At 39.2% G+C, this 18030-nt stretch overlaps 1 protein-coding gene across 5 annotated transcripts in view; it reads right to left on the bottom strand.

Moving 5' to 3' along the window:
* The window catches only part of LOC126175541 (D-aspartate oxidase), a 257569-nt gene that overhangs the window by 107619 nt on the left and 131920 nt on the right, over positions 1-18030 (bottom strand). Inside the window, exon 1 of one of the 5 annotated variants that reach the window (XM_049922382.1) lies at positions 114-267. The exons of the other annotated variants lie outside the window; for them this stretch is intronic. The gene's annotated coding sequence lies outside the window, so the exon portion shown is untranslated. Of the gene's footprint in view, positions 1-113; positions 268-18030 lie in introns of those variants that run through there. 5 annotated transcript variants of the gene reach the window in all.

The following is an 18030-nucleotide window of genomic DNA, read 5'->3' as shown; positions in this document are numbered from 1 at the left end:
GCAGTAGCATTCGCTGTACGCAATAGAAAGAAGTACCTACACACGACTTCCACGAATGATAGCCACTGTACAATTATGATCGTTACGCGTGCCATAAAGTTCAAATTGCTCACCATTACAACACCAGCTCCCAATATCAGCTCTGGAGGATGTCTCTAATGAATTAGTTTCTTGCATTATACGATACTCGCGACAGTGAAGATTTTGGAAGTGTTCAGAAACAAATTCATTTGGATGCACGAAAAAGGGTAGTTACAAACTTGTGAACCTTGCCATGTTAGGCGTATGACCGGCATTTTAATTGTCATTCATTTGTCTCTGTCTTACTCGAAGAGTTTAAATGTCAAAATAAACTTTCCAAGCACACAATCTTGCTGTATGTAACACAAACAGCTTTCACTTTATTGATAACTTTGGTTCCATGCTACTATCTAAGCCTCTCTCCACCCCTCCCCCTCCTTACTCCCCTTTCCACATTATTGAGCGAACTGATCCTAAGTGTATAACTATTTTTCCCGCATTCTGAGTGAACAATAATCTTACTTGAACTATGTCTGATGTCAGGTTGCAGCTTCAGTTTGCAAGGATATTTTTCTTGGAGGTGGACAGCAGCAGTTGGTCTTCCCTTATCCTTGATGGGTTATGTCCTTTCATCTGTGCCCCTTCCTAACTTCATGCATACTATTCTCCTAACAGTGCAAGACTGATCTTTAAGTTAGAATTGTAATGTAAGTTGAAGAACAATAACTGTTTTGTTACACTAGCCTGCATTGTACTGGTGAATACTCTGCCTATGATCCAACTGTTTCTTGCCGAAATTAAAGCAGGACAATGATGAATAAGTAACCCTTCAATTGGTGATAGTAAATGAATTCAGAGATCTGTACATATTGGAAAAATCTTCAAGACGATATAATGAACTTTTCCCCATAATTTAAGTTGGACAGATATCACATTTCACCAGTTAAGACGGTATCCTGCGTACTAATTAACAACAGAGATAATCTATGCATTTGCGGAGTTCTTACTAATACATACGGAACTGCCAAAATTGTTTGCAGGATGGCTTTCAAAGACGACAATTCTCAAAAATTGAAAGATAGGCCTACTGTAAATTTTCTATTTCACAAAAGAAAAGACTTATCTCTATCCTCTCTCTAATATACAAGGTAATAACAAAAATTACACAAAAACAGGAATCTGAATCAAGCAAAGGAAGAAGCAGGTTCTAGAAGTAATCTATAACAACATTGGGCCATACATAATTTGTGAGTGAAATTACAAAATGGAGCAACGAGTATGAATTACCACTTTAAATGAAATTAATATGCTGTACAGAGTGACTTGCCTTGGGAATAATAATAATAATAATAATAATAATAATAATTTACATCTCAGAAGGTTCGCTCAACAACACTATTTTATATTCATTCACTAAATTTTGGAAGGATTAAATAACAAAACAGTTTTACTCAGTATTTTCTATCTTTGCAAGGAATATGACAATGCAATTCACAATATTTTAGCAAAATAACAAAGATTTTATGACATTATCAGTACTGGTATAGATAACAAATCAAGTGGCTCACTTTATTCTGAACAAAAAGAATAAAGAGTGTTGTAGTGCACAATTAAATTCAACAATTGTAGACAGGGACTTTTTTTTTGGGGGGGGGGGGGGGGCTGTAGACATCTTTAATGGAGCTACATGAGGTTCAATATTAGGCCTCTTGTTAACATGTAAATGGGCTTCCATTTAATATACATCAAACAGAATTACTTCTTTTTCCTGTTAACACAAATATTATAATTATTCCCAACTTCTGCAGCCACAGACAACACTGTAAATAATGTGTGTACAGGATATTCCAATATTTTGGGCACAAGTATGTAACTAGAGAAATATGCCTTAGAGCTTCCTAAACAGACCAGTTCAATAATTCCTGCACTTTGTGACAAGCACTGATCACACACAAATTGACAAGTGAATATTTTTTGCCTATTTTCGTTCAATAATTTATTATGAATATTTTGTAGCTCTTTTCTTAAGGTGGAAGTTTTCATTGCACAAAAGCTTTCTATAAAAATAGTATAGGGTACTCACTCACTATTATCTTGTAGACAGTTGGTTAAGGAGCTAGGTATTTTAACTACAGTGTCACATTACATACTTTCTCACATTAAAATTGTTATAAATAATCCATAAGAGTTCAGGACAAATAATAATATCCATAACTACAATACCAGAAGAAAAATCCCTTCACACTCTTAATTAGAGTTACCATTAGTTTAGAAAGTCGTGAATAATGCTGCAAGCAACTCTGGTTACTTTCCTAATGATATTAAACATCTGACAAATACGAAAGTAACCGAAAGAAATTTCATTGGCACAACTTCTATTACTCCACTGAATAATTTTTATTTAGAAACTTATTTGGTTGAAAAGTATTACATAATACTTCTGCTACCAAATTACTTTATTTTGTTATGAGAGCAGATCTGTAAACTGTCAACATACAGACATATTTAAATCAATACTACATTAATAACATATAGCTGTTGTACTTGGCAGAAGTAAAATTTATTATGCAAATGACCCACAGAACATGATGGAAAATTCAGAAATGGAAGTCATCAGACAAGGTGATACCTAAATTAACATTGCTTTACATAACAAAGAGCTTGTATCTGAGGACAGTCCTTACCACCAACACAACTTTTCTGTAGGACTGACAATACAAATCTAGGCACGATTGTTAATAAATAATGGAAAGTCCGGGTCAAAGCAATTGAAAGAAGACATTCTTTAGTTTAGCCCGAGGCGTTCGCATAAATCTTCTGGCTTATGACTGCTTTATTTCTTAAGACAAACACTGACAGCCAGAGAAATTAGCCACGACAGCATGAGAGACATAAAGACTTTTTAGTGAAAGTTAGGTAAGTCAGTATGTAGTTTAGACGAGCAAAAGTAAAATCTCTTGCATTACTCTCCAAAATAAGAAACTATCTGTAAACTAAAGAGTGAGCAGTGCTTGTGACATGGTAAGTGGGCTTTCAATGTTACAACCACCCAACAGGATGACTAAGAATAAATTTTCCATCAAGTGGTGCAATGCAATGTAATGTAATGTAATGCGCTGCTTATTTACACAACTCTATTTGTGGGTATTTCTTTCTTACATTAGTTACTAATTTCTATAATCTGTATAGTGTTAATAAATTTAGTGGAAAATAAATACCTCCTTGCAAGTGCACACACTCTATTGCCATGGAGTAAACTAGTCTGTAGGTGCTCCTTATTAAGTAGTTTGGCATAGAGAGTTGGGGCTAGTCTGTTAACACTATGTATAGCTTCAATTTTGGATTTTTGATAAAATAATGTTGTTGGATAGATCAAAAAATCTACTCACCAAGTGGTGGCAGAACATACACATGAAAGGAGGTTATAATTAGGCAGGCTTTTGGAGCCAGTGGCTCCTCCTTCAGGCAGAATGACTGAAGGGGAAGGAAGAGGGATGAAGAAAAAGGCTTGGAGAGGTCTAGGAAAAGGGGAAGATTTTGCAAAAGTCACCCAGACCTGTGGGTCTGGGGAGACTCACCAGATGGGATGACAAGGAAAGACTGACAGTTGTTGGGAACTACACCTGCTGAGATTTGAAAACCTGAAAGCTCAAAGGTGGAAGACAGGGTAATATGCAAGACACATTACTGCTTAAACATAGTGTACGAGTTGATAAAAGTGAAAAGCTTAGTGTGTTGTACGTAAAGGAGGTGGGAATGAAGGAGGCAAAAAATAGACAGGCAAGAAAATGAAAGATGTAGAAAACTAAAATGGAGTGAAGAAAGGACTTGCTACTGTGAAGAAATGCTGAGACAAAAGAAATTAACACAAAAATAAGGCCAGGTGGGTTTTGAGAACTGAGGACATGTTGTAGTGCTAGTTCCCACCTGCAGAATTCTGAGACACTGATGTCTGGGGGAAGAATCCAGGTGGTGCATGTGGTGAAACAGGCACTGAGGTCACGATTATCATGTTTTAGTGCATACTCTGCAACATAATACTGCATGTTGGCAGTATACACCTTCTACCTATGCCCTGTTGCTTATGACAGTTGTAAAGCGCATGCTGGATGCTGGTAAAGTGTCACTGTTAAAGTGTGAACTAATATAGTTCGTGTGAAAGTGTTCTGGACATCAAAATGGAGGCAGACAGATACGAAAAAAGCCACCTATACTGTCGCAAACCAGCACCCAGCATTATGCTACTACCAGTAATGATGTAACTTCCCGGATCATCCCGAAATCATCTGAAGATGAACCTGAAAGGGTTCGAAAACCGTTTAATGTAATAAAGCATTATTATTGAAAAAAGTGAATGGTTGCAGTTGTGTATAACTTATTTACATATATAATATTTTGGCTGTGCAGGATTGCATATAATCTACACCAGGCACTATTTGTACATGTTGATAGTCAGCATCACATGTCAACTCTTTCCATCTGCAACATTCCAACATGAACTTCACATTTTGGTGAATACTACACACACACACTTTGGGTACCATTCGCACCAGCCAGCGCACAGTACTTGGATCGTAAGTGGCAAAATTTTGATAATTGCATTGTCAGCCCTGGATGTATATCTCTGAATACTTTAAGAAACTTATTCAGGTTCCCCAACACCAGTTATTTTTACTTATGAACCCTGGAGCCGTTTCCTTGACAGTAACAAAATCCTTTTTCCCCAGGCAAACAGTGGCTCATCTATTCTCTGTTACAAAATTCGATGACACAGTTCACAACGAGTTCCCTTAGGACACATCTAGGTATTGGAATAGGAGTTGCTAAGAAACCACTTTGACTAACTATTTTGCTTTACTCAATAAATAGTTCTGAGGCCCCAAATTAAATTTCAATTCTTCGAATGCTCCAACTTTTTGGAAGAAGTGTCAACATCTGGATCTTCTCACTACCTATGGTGCTAGTACTTAACATCTCTTTCAATTGTGTTATAATTTCAGATTCCAAATTTGTTTCACCCTCCACTTTTTCTCCAACACTGGGTACATATTTACTCTGAAGTACCTCTGACACTTTCTCACGCTTTTCCTGTGTGTATGTTTTCTTTAGTTTGGATTACCTCTGAAACTTTCTCAAACTTTTTCTGTGTGCATGTTTTCTATCTGTCTCCTCTCCTTCACTAGGGATTCACCAAGAGATAGCAGACTGTGATTTAATGCAACTGATCCCTATCTGTTTCAATGTACTTGGGATGGGCCCTTGTTAATTTTTTCCTACACCTGTCACATATTTTGCGGCCTGTCATTATGCGACTGATCTTACCAACCATCAACATTTACACTTTACATAGACTTTTCTTGCATATGTTGTGTCTATTTTCCCTGAAGCAGTTACAGCAGTACACAATCCTATCAAATGCCATCTTCACCTGGTAGATTTGTAAAGGCACAAAAAACACCACTTTTGCTACAACTTCCTCTGTACATGTAGCATCCACAATGTCATCCAAGCTTTGAACGAAAACACTTCACTCACACAATTTCCTATCTTCTGACTTAACAGTCAGGGAACAAGAATGCTTGCTACTGGCCTGCTCCTTTTGAAAGATTACATGCGATTGGTCAAAATAAAAATTCGCCTCACAACTTTACCTGTAATTGTTCAAAACAAGAATACTTGCTATTGGCCTCTTCAGATTGCCTGCTTAACGGTGAGTGGTGAAAATAAAAATGCTTGTTATTAGCCTGTTCACCTCGCAAGCTGACCAGTAATTAGTCAAATTAAAAATGCTTGCTATTTGCCTGTTCACATTGCTGCCTTACTAGGTGTTACTATCATGTCTTTTTTTTTTTTTTTAACAGTGAAAATGTTTTTCAGTAGTTTATGTCATTTTGTTGCAGTTTGTATTGCTTTATTGTATCACATGGCTGTGCGTATTAATTTATATCAGTAATACAAATGTCATTACAACTTGATTGTTCTGTATGATCGTGACATGTTTTGAAATATTCAAGGTGAAGGATCAGCGTAACTGAACAGAACTGAACTGTGTACATTGTTTAAGTATGGTTACATTGGGTAGCATTTAAAAGCCTTTCCCCAGTCATTTCCAAATTTACCTGTTTCACTATTGTGTCTCTATTAGAACAGAAATTACAGCCGTTCCTGTCAGCAGTGTTTTTTTTTTTTTAACACATTTTCAGAACTTCGGGTGGCCATAACTTTTGTTGTGTAGTTGTGCTGCAATTCTGTAATTTGGCCTGTATCATTCTCTCACAATGTACAACAAACATACCAAATTTGATGAACATCAGAAACGGCCAAGTTGAAAATTGTACTTTTTTGAATTGAAGATCTGCACATGGACTAATATATTTTTATACAAGTTGTCGTCTGCTGTACAAACATACGCAAGGAGGGCTTACACCTTCCTGGACCCAGAAAGCTTGACTTAAGAACACCTCAAGCTCATGTTCACGCAAAATGGCTACATTGACAAACAGGTCACTTGTTTCTTAGAGAGTTTGGACCAGCAGAAGATCAATGTAGATCAGATCAGTTACTGTCCTACCAGATACTGTGTGGGGGTAGTGGGTTGATGGGGTTGGGGAGGGGGGGGGGGCACATCTTCAAATATAGGAAGGGTTTTAAAGAGATTTAATATTAAAACCATATTTCATCTGTCAGAGTGTCCCTTGGCTTGATAAAAGATGGTCTAGGATTGAGGAAGTCCAGCACTTACCAAGTCTCCTGCCATTCAGACAATTCACTGTTTCCAAAACACGTTTTGAGCACCACTGCCACGCTCAGTTACTACAATCTCATAAATCTGCAATGGTGGAGCATTGTCAAACAAAGGGACACAGAACGGTGTATGATGAAAGAGACAGATAGTTGCCCCTGCATCTCACTATTGGGCTGTGTATGAAAAGGAATCAATCAAAGTTAAACTGGCAGATAACATTATAGATACAAGGGCCTTAAGTGAAATGTGGAATCCTATTTTAGCTGATATTATTAGACAATGATCAGTGGCTCAACCAACAATATTGCCTTGACATACGTATTCAAAAGCAATTCATCATTTCTACCAGCTACCAGCACTGGGACTTCACTTGTGTTATGGAGCAGCAGCAGCAATGATCTGGCACTGTTGGTGTTCTGCAGTGTATACAAGGTCTTCCATTCAGGGAATGTAAAAAAGCTGAACAGCTGGAGCTATCAATTGTTTGCTACATTGAAGAGACTGCCCAAGTTTATCATGTTGGCAATATGTACTCAACTATCTCGATTTCATTGTCTCCACTATTAGTGACTGGAAAACTTTTCACAGCATGAGTGGTGTCAAATGCCAATTTCAGCCAAAAGCTGAAGATCCCAGAGGCTTAAAATTTGCTTGCTCTGCAGCAGAAGTAGGTCAACTAGGAGTAATGGAGCTCTGATACAGGGTGATTATAATTAGCGTTAAAGTTTCAGAACGCTGTAGAAATAACACCACTGGTCAGAATGACGTCAAATTACAACGGAATATTATTGGAGATAGGGGAAAACGTATGGCAGAAGAAAAAATAATGTGAAAATTGATCAATAGATGGTGCTGTATGTGTCAGAATATGTAAATGAAAACACCTGTCATGTACACGATTCTTTGAAGTTGGTACAAACACACCAGGTACATGGCTTTTCCTCTTTTCACATCTGCAACGTTCGCCACGACTGTCTCAATGCAGGATTGTACTCTGCTTGTAAAGCTGTATTACAAGAATGATGAGTGTGCAAACGTTGCTCTGCACAAGTTCCGGACACTGAAGGGTTTGAAAAAAGGCGTTGGTCCGATGACTGCAATGCTCTCAAGAAAATTATTCCGAAATTCCAAAAGACGGACTCTTTTGGTGTGCAATCTGGTAGAGGGAGGAAACAAATGGATTTAACATCAGTGGAACCAGTGGCCACAGCAATGCAGGAGGAGACAAGTGGTGGTGTGCAAACAGTAGTGCATGGAGAATTGCCCGAACATTGAACATACCCGTGAGCGCGGTGCGTGAAATCCTACAAAACATCTTTCTTTGCTATCCAGTTGATTCCTGTTGACCTGCAAGCAAGAGAGATCTTTGCTTTAAAATTTCTTGCTCACACGGAAGTGGACAATGATTGGCCGTGGAAGATTTTGTGGCCATACGAAGTCCACTTCCATCACCCAAGATATGTTAATACACAGAACTGTCAAATACGGGCAACAGAAAATCCACACGCAAATCAACCAGTACCACTTCATCTTGACAAGGTCACTGTGTGGTGCAGGTTTACGGCATCATTTATCACAGGGCCATATTTTTTCGAAAACACAGGTGCTTCCAGTCCTGTTACCAGTACAGTCACTGGTAAGCAGAATTAGTGTCTTTTGTGCAACCACATCATTCCAGCTCTCCAACAGCATGGATGTGTGGATGGGATCATTTTTTATGCAAGATGGCGCACCTCCGCACATTGCAAATCCAGTTAAGCAGCTGCTGAAGCGCCATTTCGGAAATGCTAGAATTGTCAACCGCCATTTCCCTACAGCCTGGCAATCTAGAGCAGTTTCAGGATGTCGTGGATATAGATGGTTGTCACATTGAGCAACATTTATAACCTGGAATATAAACATGGTATGCGATTAATGAATGTTATCCTCTCATGCGGAAATTAAAATGTGTTACTTTCAACGATTTATTTGTTATTTCTTTTACGCATGTCCTTTCAACTGTTTCCACGCAGTTTCACTATCCTACCTTCTAGCTTTTCCATGGGGGCTCTCTGAAGTGGAGAAAGTTGTACTATGGCCACCCTGTACTGTTTTAAGCTTAATGGTTTTTGCTATGGCTATTGTGTAAAGAGTCTCACAAAGAGCTCTTCTCTGCAGAATAATTTTCTGTGTTATGAACTAATCAACTTATCACACCATATTCGTTGTAGCTGATGGGAGGATAGCCTTCCCATTTAGGCATCTGAGGACGTTTAACAATTGTGAAGTTTTGCAGATGCCATGTCCTCACCAAATAAGGTACCCAAACTCTTCAAACTGTGTGTCAATAAATGCCATATGAAGTGTGGAGTTCTGCAAGCCACTATCAGAGTTAAACTTCAATAAAAATAAGAGTATGGTGGCCAGTCAACATGCTCCCATTGAACAACTAGACAGAAGAACAAACCAAGGGCAACCAGATTACTCTTGCACACCAATTTTGTCAGTATATTGCCCAAGGGATCTGAAACACACACACACACACACACACACACACACACACACACAAAGAAGAAGAATTGGCTGTGGATTGTTGCAAATAGATGAATGAGAGTTTTCAATGACAAGTCATGTCACACACACACACACACACACATACACACACACACACACACACACACACACACACGAAGAAGAATTGGCTGTGGATTGTTGCAAATAGATGAATGAGAGTTTTCAATGACAAGTCATGTCACGTGCTTCATGGAACAGAGATACATTGGCATATATGGTGACATATTCCAGAATTTCAACAATTGCTGGAACAACATAAGCAAGTACTCACAATCTGAGTATGTTTTGTGCTATGCTCCAAGACTAAAATTACAACTGGAATGTACTCACTGCATATGATAATGAATCCATTCTCAAAGGGATTGTTCATTCAAACACAATGATTGACTTGCTTCAGAAGGACGAATTTTGCTTTCCTTCTAGTCTCAAGCAAGCTCTTATGCAGATTTCCAATCTTTACCACAGCACTTCTACAGGATCTTCAAAATTTTCCTGGGGATCTATTGTAGTGTAGCACTGCCAAACAGTTTATGGAACTGAGTCGTTTTTTTTTTTTTGCTTCATGACCAAAATATTGTTAGTTTCACTGCTGTTAGTGTATCCAGTTCTACTTTTGCTGTTCTACTCACCTGTGGCAGATTGCAGACCATATTTCATACTTAATTGGGAGAGTTACACAGCTAATAGTGAAAGTAACCCAGTAATAATGACATGCTGTTAGAAACTCAAGAAGTTACAAGAAAGCAGCTGAAATGTTTGAACTTAAGCAAGTTTAAGGAAATAAAAATTCAACTGCCTTGGAAGAACATGTAACAAAAGAAATAAAACTTCAAGCAATTATTGACTTGGTAAACTGATGAAGTGGCCATAACAGATGGGTATGTACTAGAACTGGGAATGTACATGCAGACATGGCCAAGGATACCAGAAAAGACATTGGAATTAATATAGAAATGATTTTTAAAAAACTACACTAACTCACCCAGAAAACATGGTCGGATTTCAATCTAAGTTCGTACACATTTACATCATTGGTCCGTAGACCTAGGTAAGTGGCACAAACAGTTCATGTTGTGTCATCACTGTGGAGGACATTCCGATGCTATGTAATCGTGTAAGACAGCATTATCAGCACCTGACACAGTGGGTCTTCATTTGGCCATCTGGTTGACTGGGCAGTATCCAGATGTGTTGGGCACTCTGATGTGACAGTGGTCTGATACTGGACTGCATCTGAACACGAGCGCAAGCATACACAAGGTCAAGATTCTGGCCGACCACATCTAACAACAAGAGAGGATCACCATATTGTGCATGAAGTACAATGTGATCCAGATACTTATGCACCTACCATCCAAAAATGAGTAATGGACTCCCTACAACATTCTGTGTCATCCCACACCACTGGTCAGAGACTAGCAGCAGCACAGCTGGGGAATTACCATCCCATGAGTAAGTAAGTGCCCATAAACACCACAACACAAATGGCTGTCTCTGGAGTGGCGCCATGACAGGAAGTGTGGACTGTTGGTGAATGGCGTTACACTGTGTTCAGCGATGAATTGCTGTTCTGCACTACCCTGGATGACTACTGTCAATGAGTATGGCACTAATCTGGGGAGAAGCCCCATTTTTCCAATGTTTTGCAGAAGCGCAGTGGTGTTATTCCTGGCATCATATTATGGGAAGCCATCAGGTATGACTTCAGGTAATGGCTGGTAGAGACGAAGAACCTCTGATGGCACAACAGTATGTCAGGAACATCCTGCATCCTCAGGTGTTACCTCCCATGCAACAGTATTTTCGTAGTGGTGATGGGGTGATGAGGTACTCCAGTGGGCAGCAAGATTCCCAGATCTGTCCCTAATAGAACTTGTATGGGATCAGTTTGGACATCGACTTTGTCCCGGTGTCAGTATCCAGGATACAATGGACAGTTACAACAGCTGTGGGCCAGCTTGCCTCAGTATATTATACAATGGCTTTATGTTACCCTTCCCACGCAAATCAATGGATGCATCCCAGGCCTAGGTGGTAGGGAGTCATACTGATAAGTAGGCCCATACTGCAAAGTTCTTTGTAAATAATATCACGTACCCTCTCGACTTATGAAGTTTCACTTAATTCTTTCTCCTCTTCTGGGTGCTTCACTTTGTTTGACACTGAGAAATGAGATTATCCAGATATGCAGAAAACCTAAACAAGGGGTCCTTGTAGATTGTAGAGGAGTTTTCACTTTTGTACAAATGTGTGTATGTTTTATGTATTACTGTCATTTGATTTGGAGTCAAAATAATTTCTTTGCTTTTGACAACACTGACTGCAATATATTTTTGAAGTCATGAAGGCAGCAGGGATAAAATACAGCAAGTGAAAGGTTATTTACAACTTGTACAGAAACCAGACTGCAAACACACGTGTGGAAAGACATGAAAGGTGAGCAGAAACTGTGAATGCAATAAGATGAAGTTGTTGCCTATCTATTTCCCATATTAGCGTATTCACTCTGTATAAATTAGCTGGCAGTAAAGGAAACCAAGAAGAAATTCAGAAAGGGAATTAAAAGTTCAGAAAAAAGGAACAAAAATGCTGAGATCTGCCAAGGACACTGTAATTCTGTCAGATAAGGCAAAGAACTTGGAAGATGTGTTGCACACTGTAGACAGGATCTTGAAGAAAGATTATAAAATGAAAGTCATGAGCAGTAAAACAATGTACACAGTGTAGTACCTTAAATATGGTGATAGTCGGGGAACTAGATTCATAAATGAGACATTAAAAATAGACGAGTTCTGCTATTCGGGCAGCAAGATAATTGACAATGTCCAGTGTAGAGAGGATATAAAATGCAAACTGACAATGGCAAGAGAAGTGTTTCTTAAAAAGAGAGACCTTTGTTTGCATCAAATATAAATTTAAGTGTTAGAAACTCTCTTCTGTAACTATTTCTCTGATATGTAGCCTCATATGAAAGTGAAATTTGGGTGATAGAAGAAGAAAGTAGAAGCTTTCCTTTTGTGCATAATGGTCCACAGACTCTGTAAATATTTCTAAGGAAATCTTTTCCTGCATATGCTGTTATTTTATTCCAAAATAAACAATTCATTTCATTATTTAGCAATTAGATAATTTCACCCCATTGGGTATTATCAAGCTACAATCCAATAAACAAATTATTACACTTACAGCATGTTACATCCCACACATCACTGTGTGGGAAAATAACACATGACGACGTACCTAATAAGAGGTTCGCATAACCGTATAATGTATGGCCAAAAATATCCGTGTGTGATGTATGCCGACACAATGACAAAACCCACATGGGGTTGCACTTTTTCCATTTTACATATGACCAAGAGCTCAAAAGCTGTTAAAGAGCTGTTTCTGTTCTGCATTTCTTTGCACCACACATCCCCATGCCACGCCCAATCCCTTACCACAGGGATCACAGCCCTGTGGTAGGCAAGGTGTGACACCTGCTCAGTCTATCCACCCAACACTTTCTACTCTAGTTCTGTCACAGGCTTGTCCTACCCCATCAGAGGCAGGTCACCTTTGAAAGCAGTCATGTCATAAACTAAATCTGCTGAAAACATTAAGCAGCTTATTATGTTGGTATGACTACCAACCAACCATCAACATGGATGAATGGCCAAAACCAAACTGTTGCCACAAACAAAGTTGACCATCCGACAGCACAACTTGCAACTGAGCATAAGGTGCTCAATTTCAATGGCTGCTTCATAACCTGCACCATCTGTATCCTTCCCTCAACCACCAGCTTCCCTGGGCAATGCAGACTGAAGTTATCCTCGCATCATTTCCTTCATTCCTGCAATCGTCCTAGACTCAATCTCCGGTAGCCCACAAACCCCACACCTTCCACCCAACAGTTCCCTTTCTTCCATCCTATCACACCCTACCACTTCACGTAACCTTAAGCATACACCACTCCCCACCATCTCCGACGATCCTGACTCTCACGCCTACCCTGTGTACCTGCCACCCCTCCCTCCTGCATTCCTAGCAGACAAACCAGTTGCCTCCCTCTGGGTCACTAGCCACCCCCCCCCCCCCAATCCTCCCTGCTTCCCCCGTGACCCCCCCCTCCACCTAACACTACCCATGTCACAACCTAGTCCATCTGCCAAAATGCAGCACTGGCAGTGTTCACTAAGCCAGCACCATGTAGGGACATAGTCAAGTGTATTTTACTCTAACTTGAAAATGGATCACTCTGAATGCAAGCAAATTTTCTTTCTTTTTGTATGTGCCTATTGATGACTCAATGTTTCTGCTTTTTGGTAAGTGGTCTCCTTTAATCAAAGCGTATTTACATTCTACCGAACTTTCCTAGAGCATTTACACAGCAGTTGGCTGGCTTCCCTTTATTTTTTACATTATCCATCCAGAAATTTGCTTTGGTGTTAGACTTCAATATGTGATAGTCGTGCCTGTACATACTATGGTTGCATGAAACACTTATTAGGAATGTAATTACATGTTGCTTTCCCCTACACTCATATGTGGAATACATCAGAATGAAAGCATAACAATTTTTATTGTCAAATAGGCTGATAATGACAAAAGGGGTTAAATAACAAAATAAAGTGTTTATTTCAAAATAAAAGAACAGGCTATGCAATCAATTCTTTAAGGTAGATGTTTTTGAAATTTGGTGCTACAGAAGAATTATAATGATTAACTAATGAAGATTTACTAAAATATGTCTATTTAAAATGCAGCTAAAACATACTTTATAAGTAGTGCATGTAACACAATGAAAGATGATTTAGAATACTCAAGAGTAGGCATTAAGCCCTCCTAGTGGATGCCGCCTTGTTGGAGGCAGCTTCAGTGTCAGATGGGAGGGTTTGCATCTTGTGTCGGAGTCAAGAGCTGTACCAGTGGCAGCATAGCTACTGACAGGGTCACCCAAGACAGAGAGGTCTTGACAGAGGTGCCAGACAAGGTGTCCTCCACAACATGGGGCAGAGAGGGCTCTAGAAGTGTAGTGAAGCCAACTTCCCTAAAGGAGTAAACTTGGTCCTCCAAGTTGGGGGTTGGGCAAGTGGCTAACCTGTTCAAATACCAGCCGAACTGATTCACGGAAAATGGACAATGACACAGCACTGTTAAAGAGACATGAGGTTGCAGAAGACACTGCCTAAGTTGGTTGCCATAACTGGAGGTGTACTGTGAAGTCCAGAGAGGAATGGCGGAAAGTGATCAAGGTGGCCCAGTCCCTTCCTGGGATGTAGTGCCAATGGAGGAGGAGGAGGAGGAGGAGGAAGAGTGGGCATTAATAATAGAAGGGGGACAACTATAACACCATATCACATTACAATACATAATCACAATGTAATGGTTTTACACGTAAATGTGCCAGTACCAACAGTGCATGGTAGAAGTGTCTTGTCATTCTCCTGAGCTCGCATCTCATGCATCAGGAGGAATACTGACTCAAGTTTTCCAGATGGCCTGAAGGGAGGATATGCAGACTTGCATTTCCCTGGTCCTAGAGTCATCAGTAGGTGCCCATTGTGTGTACCATGGTGCAGTATAAAATTATGTTTTGTATTATAAGACATTTGGTGCAAATTGTGTCTGATAAAAAGAACATTGTACAATAGGGGCCAACCAATTGAGACAGTGCAGTTGTTCACCAATATTATATATTTGGGACGAAGCAGTTGCTCTGGCCGGCCATTCTGATTTACATTGGAATACCATGCATGGGGCCCGGGTTCAATTCCTGGCTGGGGCGGGAGATTTTCTCCCCTCAGGGAGTGGGTGTTGTGCTATCTTCATCATCATATCATCATTTCACCCCCCCCCCCCCCCCTTGTCTATGTGCAAGTCACCCATTGTGGCGTAGGACTCAATAAGACTTGCACTTCGTGGCCCAACGTCCCCCCTGGGAACTCCCAGCCACTGACACCATACTACCATTTCCATTTTGATTTACAGTTGTGTATTTTCTAAATCATTTCAGGCATGTGATGGTATGGTTCCTTAGCCAAGGTCATTGCCAAACACCCTCATAAAACATACTGGTATTAATATATTCAATGCGCATGTGTACTGTAACTACTTATTTTCATTGTATTATGATGACAAATCCCATATCATTGCATGATGATCACTGGCTGGGTGGTTGAATGAAACTAGGAGTCTTATTGCACACTTTTGCTAAAAGAAAGGACTGGCTGACAGGACACATTCTAAGGCATAAATGAAAAGTCAGTAATGTTGTGAGAAGTAAGAGAGGTGACCCAAGCTACACAATAACAATGTTCCACTGGATGTATGTTGCGGTAGTGGTGCAGAGACTAAGAGGTTTGCCTAAGCTAGAGTAATGTGGAGAGTGGCAACAAAGCATTCGCTGAAATGAAGACCATCATCATCATGGTTTCATTAACAAGTATTACTTTTCCATTTCCCAAGTTAGTGTCTAAAGACTACTACAAGGTCTGCTGAGGACAGTTTTGTGATATGGAACTCCTTGCCAGATCTTTTTATCAATTCTGGATTTATCAGTATCTAAAGTTTAATGACACCTGTAGCAGTGTTGTGTTTGTTCTTCAGTATTTTAACATAAGATTTGACCAATGCTTTATTTTTCAAGAGATATTTGTAAACATTTTGATAAAACCTGCTCAAAGGCTTTCTCAATCACAATGAACCCCTAGAAATTGGTATCTCATACTCACTGCTCCATTCTATAAATTTCATTTAAGATATGCAACTGGACCATTCTACCACACCAGCTTCGTCCTGTGTTGGATTAAAATCCAACCTGCTTTTCCATGTGGTTTATAATAATTTCGGTGAATATATTATAGATCGCCGAGAGGAACCAGTAAGTTTACAGTTCACATTTTGTCTGTCTAAATTTCTTGTGAAGTAGAAAAATTATATTGTTCCAATTTTCACAGATTTGTCTTCTTCCACTGTCATTTTATGTACATTTTATTTGGCATTAGTTTTATGGTTAGTAATCACTGTGCGTGTTTATGTCACTATCACTGACTATTCAAAGAGATAGAGGGGCTGGCCAGTACTTACCTCAGCTCAGTACAGCCACCCTCCCTGTTTTCCTTTCCCCTATTGCTTCATAACCTGGGATGTAACTGAATCCACTTTCCCTTCTTACCTTTTTTTCCCTCTCTCCTCCCTGATGAAGGAACAAAGTTCCGAAAGCTAGGATAAAAATTTTCTGTTTTGTTTTGTGTACCTATCGGCTGTACTGAGCTGAGGTAAGTACTGGCCAGCTCCTCTATCTCTTTGTTAATATTTGTTTCACTGACTATGCAGACATTCGACAAAGTTTTGGAATGCTATTCATTATACCTCTCACATCCTCTTAAAGACATTTCTAAGAGTTATTTAATTCAACAGATTCTACCATGTTTCTGTTTCTGCTTAAATTGTACGCTGCGAGGAAACAATTTTTGAAGCTGTCACTTTCTCTTGGCAATACCTCCTTCCATTTGAAATATTCTTTTCTTTTGTCTTATTTTTTTCTGTGTGCAACATCTTGCTGTTTGTGTGCCAGTAATGAATAATTGTTCATTTATCTATGCCAATGTGAATATTATTTTCCTTGATTAATTTGTTGTTTTATTTAATCAGGTGTCCCACCCTATTACTAACAGTCTCACATAACACACATTTTTTTCTGCCTTACAGGTTCACATCTTTTCAGTTTTGTATATCCTTTAGCTCTGAATATTACCATTCTATGAGAACTTTTAAATTTTCAGTGGTTTGGGATTAGCACATCATGCACATTTTTTAATAGTTGTTCTATTTGATCCTTGTCAAATCCATCTACAATTTATTTTCTTTTGGGATAAAAAGCATGATGTTCTCAGCAAATTCTGCTAGTGTCCGATCATTGCCGTTTCTGCTGTCATGCCTTCTTTCCCCATTAAAAAAAAACTTTCCATTGAATTTTTGTCCTACTCTTGCATTAAAATGTCCTCATCTAGCAGGGGGAGGTGGGAGACCTGCTGCTTTCATAGTCTTAAATGACTGGCATGGAGTATATTTTGTTTGTTGTTAATACAAGTCATGTCTATCCATTCAGTATTAGTAACATTAAATATTTAAAGATCTGTGCAAATCAGTTTTCATTGAAAACCTATAGCTTTTTGTCCATTTTTTAACAATGAGCTAGAACAAATGTGCAAATAGCAGGAAATCTTTAATCACCTGACTGTTAATTGGACAGACTCTTCATCATGGGTTAAATGGTGTTCTGCCTTTGCTCTCTTTTTGTACCTTGGTGACAGCAGTATTTTTAAATAAAGCAATCTGACACGCCAATCAAAGACAAATGACAATTGAATGAGTTTCACGTGAAAAAGATTGGTCTAGTTGCATCCAGCTGGCTCAGATTTCATCGAGAGTAATGTAATATGCTCCTAGTTTTTGGGTGTCTAAAGAGCCATGTGAGATGGTGGTTCATCATCTGGTTGGTGTCTCATTCCCAAAAACCTGGCAAGTGTTGCACTGCAATATCACTAATTGGGTCGGTACAACTCTTAGCACTGTTCAAGAATGGAACCATTGCTGCCACATTCCAAGCATTGACATGCTGTGTGCCGGACCAGATTTTAGCAAAAGAGCAAAGGAATGTTTGTTTGTTTGTTTATTTTTAAAGAAAAAAGGGGGGCAGTGGTGAGATGGTCTGATGGTCATGT

The sequence above is a fragment of the Schistocerca cancellata genome, chromosome 3, assembly GCF_023864275.1.
Source record: "Schistocerca cancellata isolate TAMUIC-IGC-003103 chromosome 3, iqSchCanc2.1, whole genome shotgun sequence".
Taxonomy (NCBI): Eukaryota; Metazoa; Arthropoda; class Insecta; order Orthoptera; family Acrididae; genus Schistocerca; species Schistocerca cancellata.
This window is presented reverse-complemented; position numbering and strand designations above follow the sequence as displayed.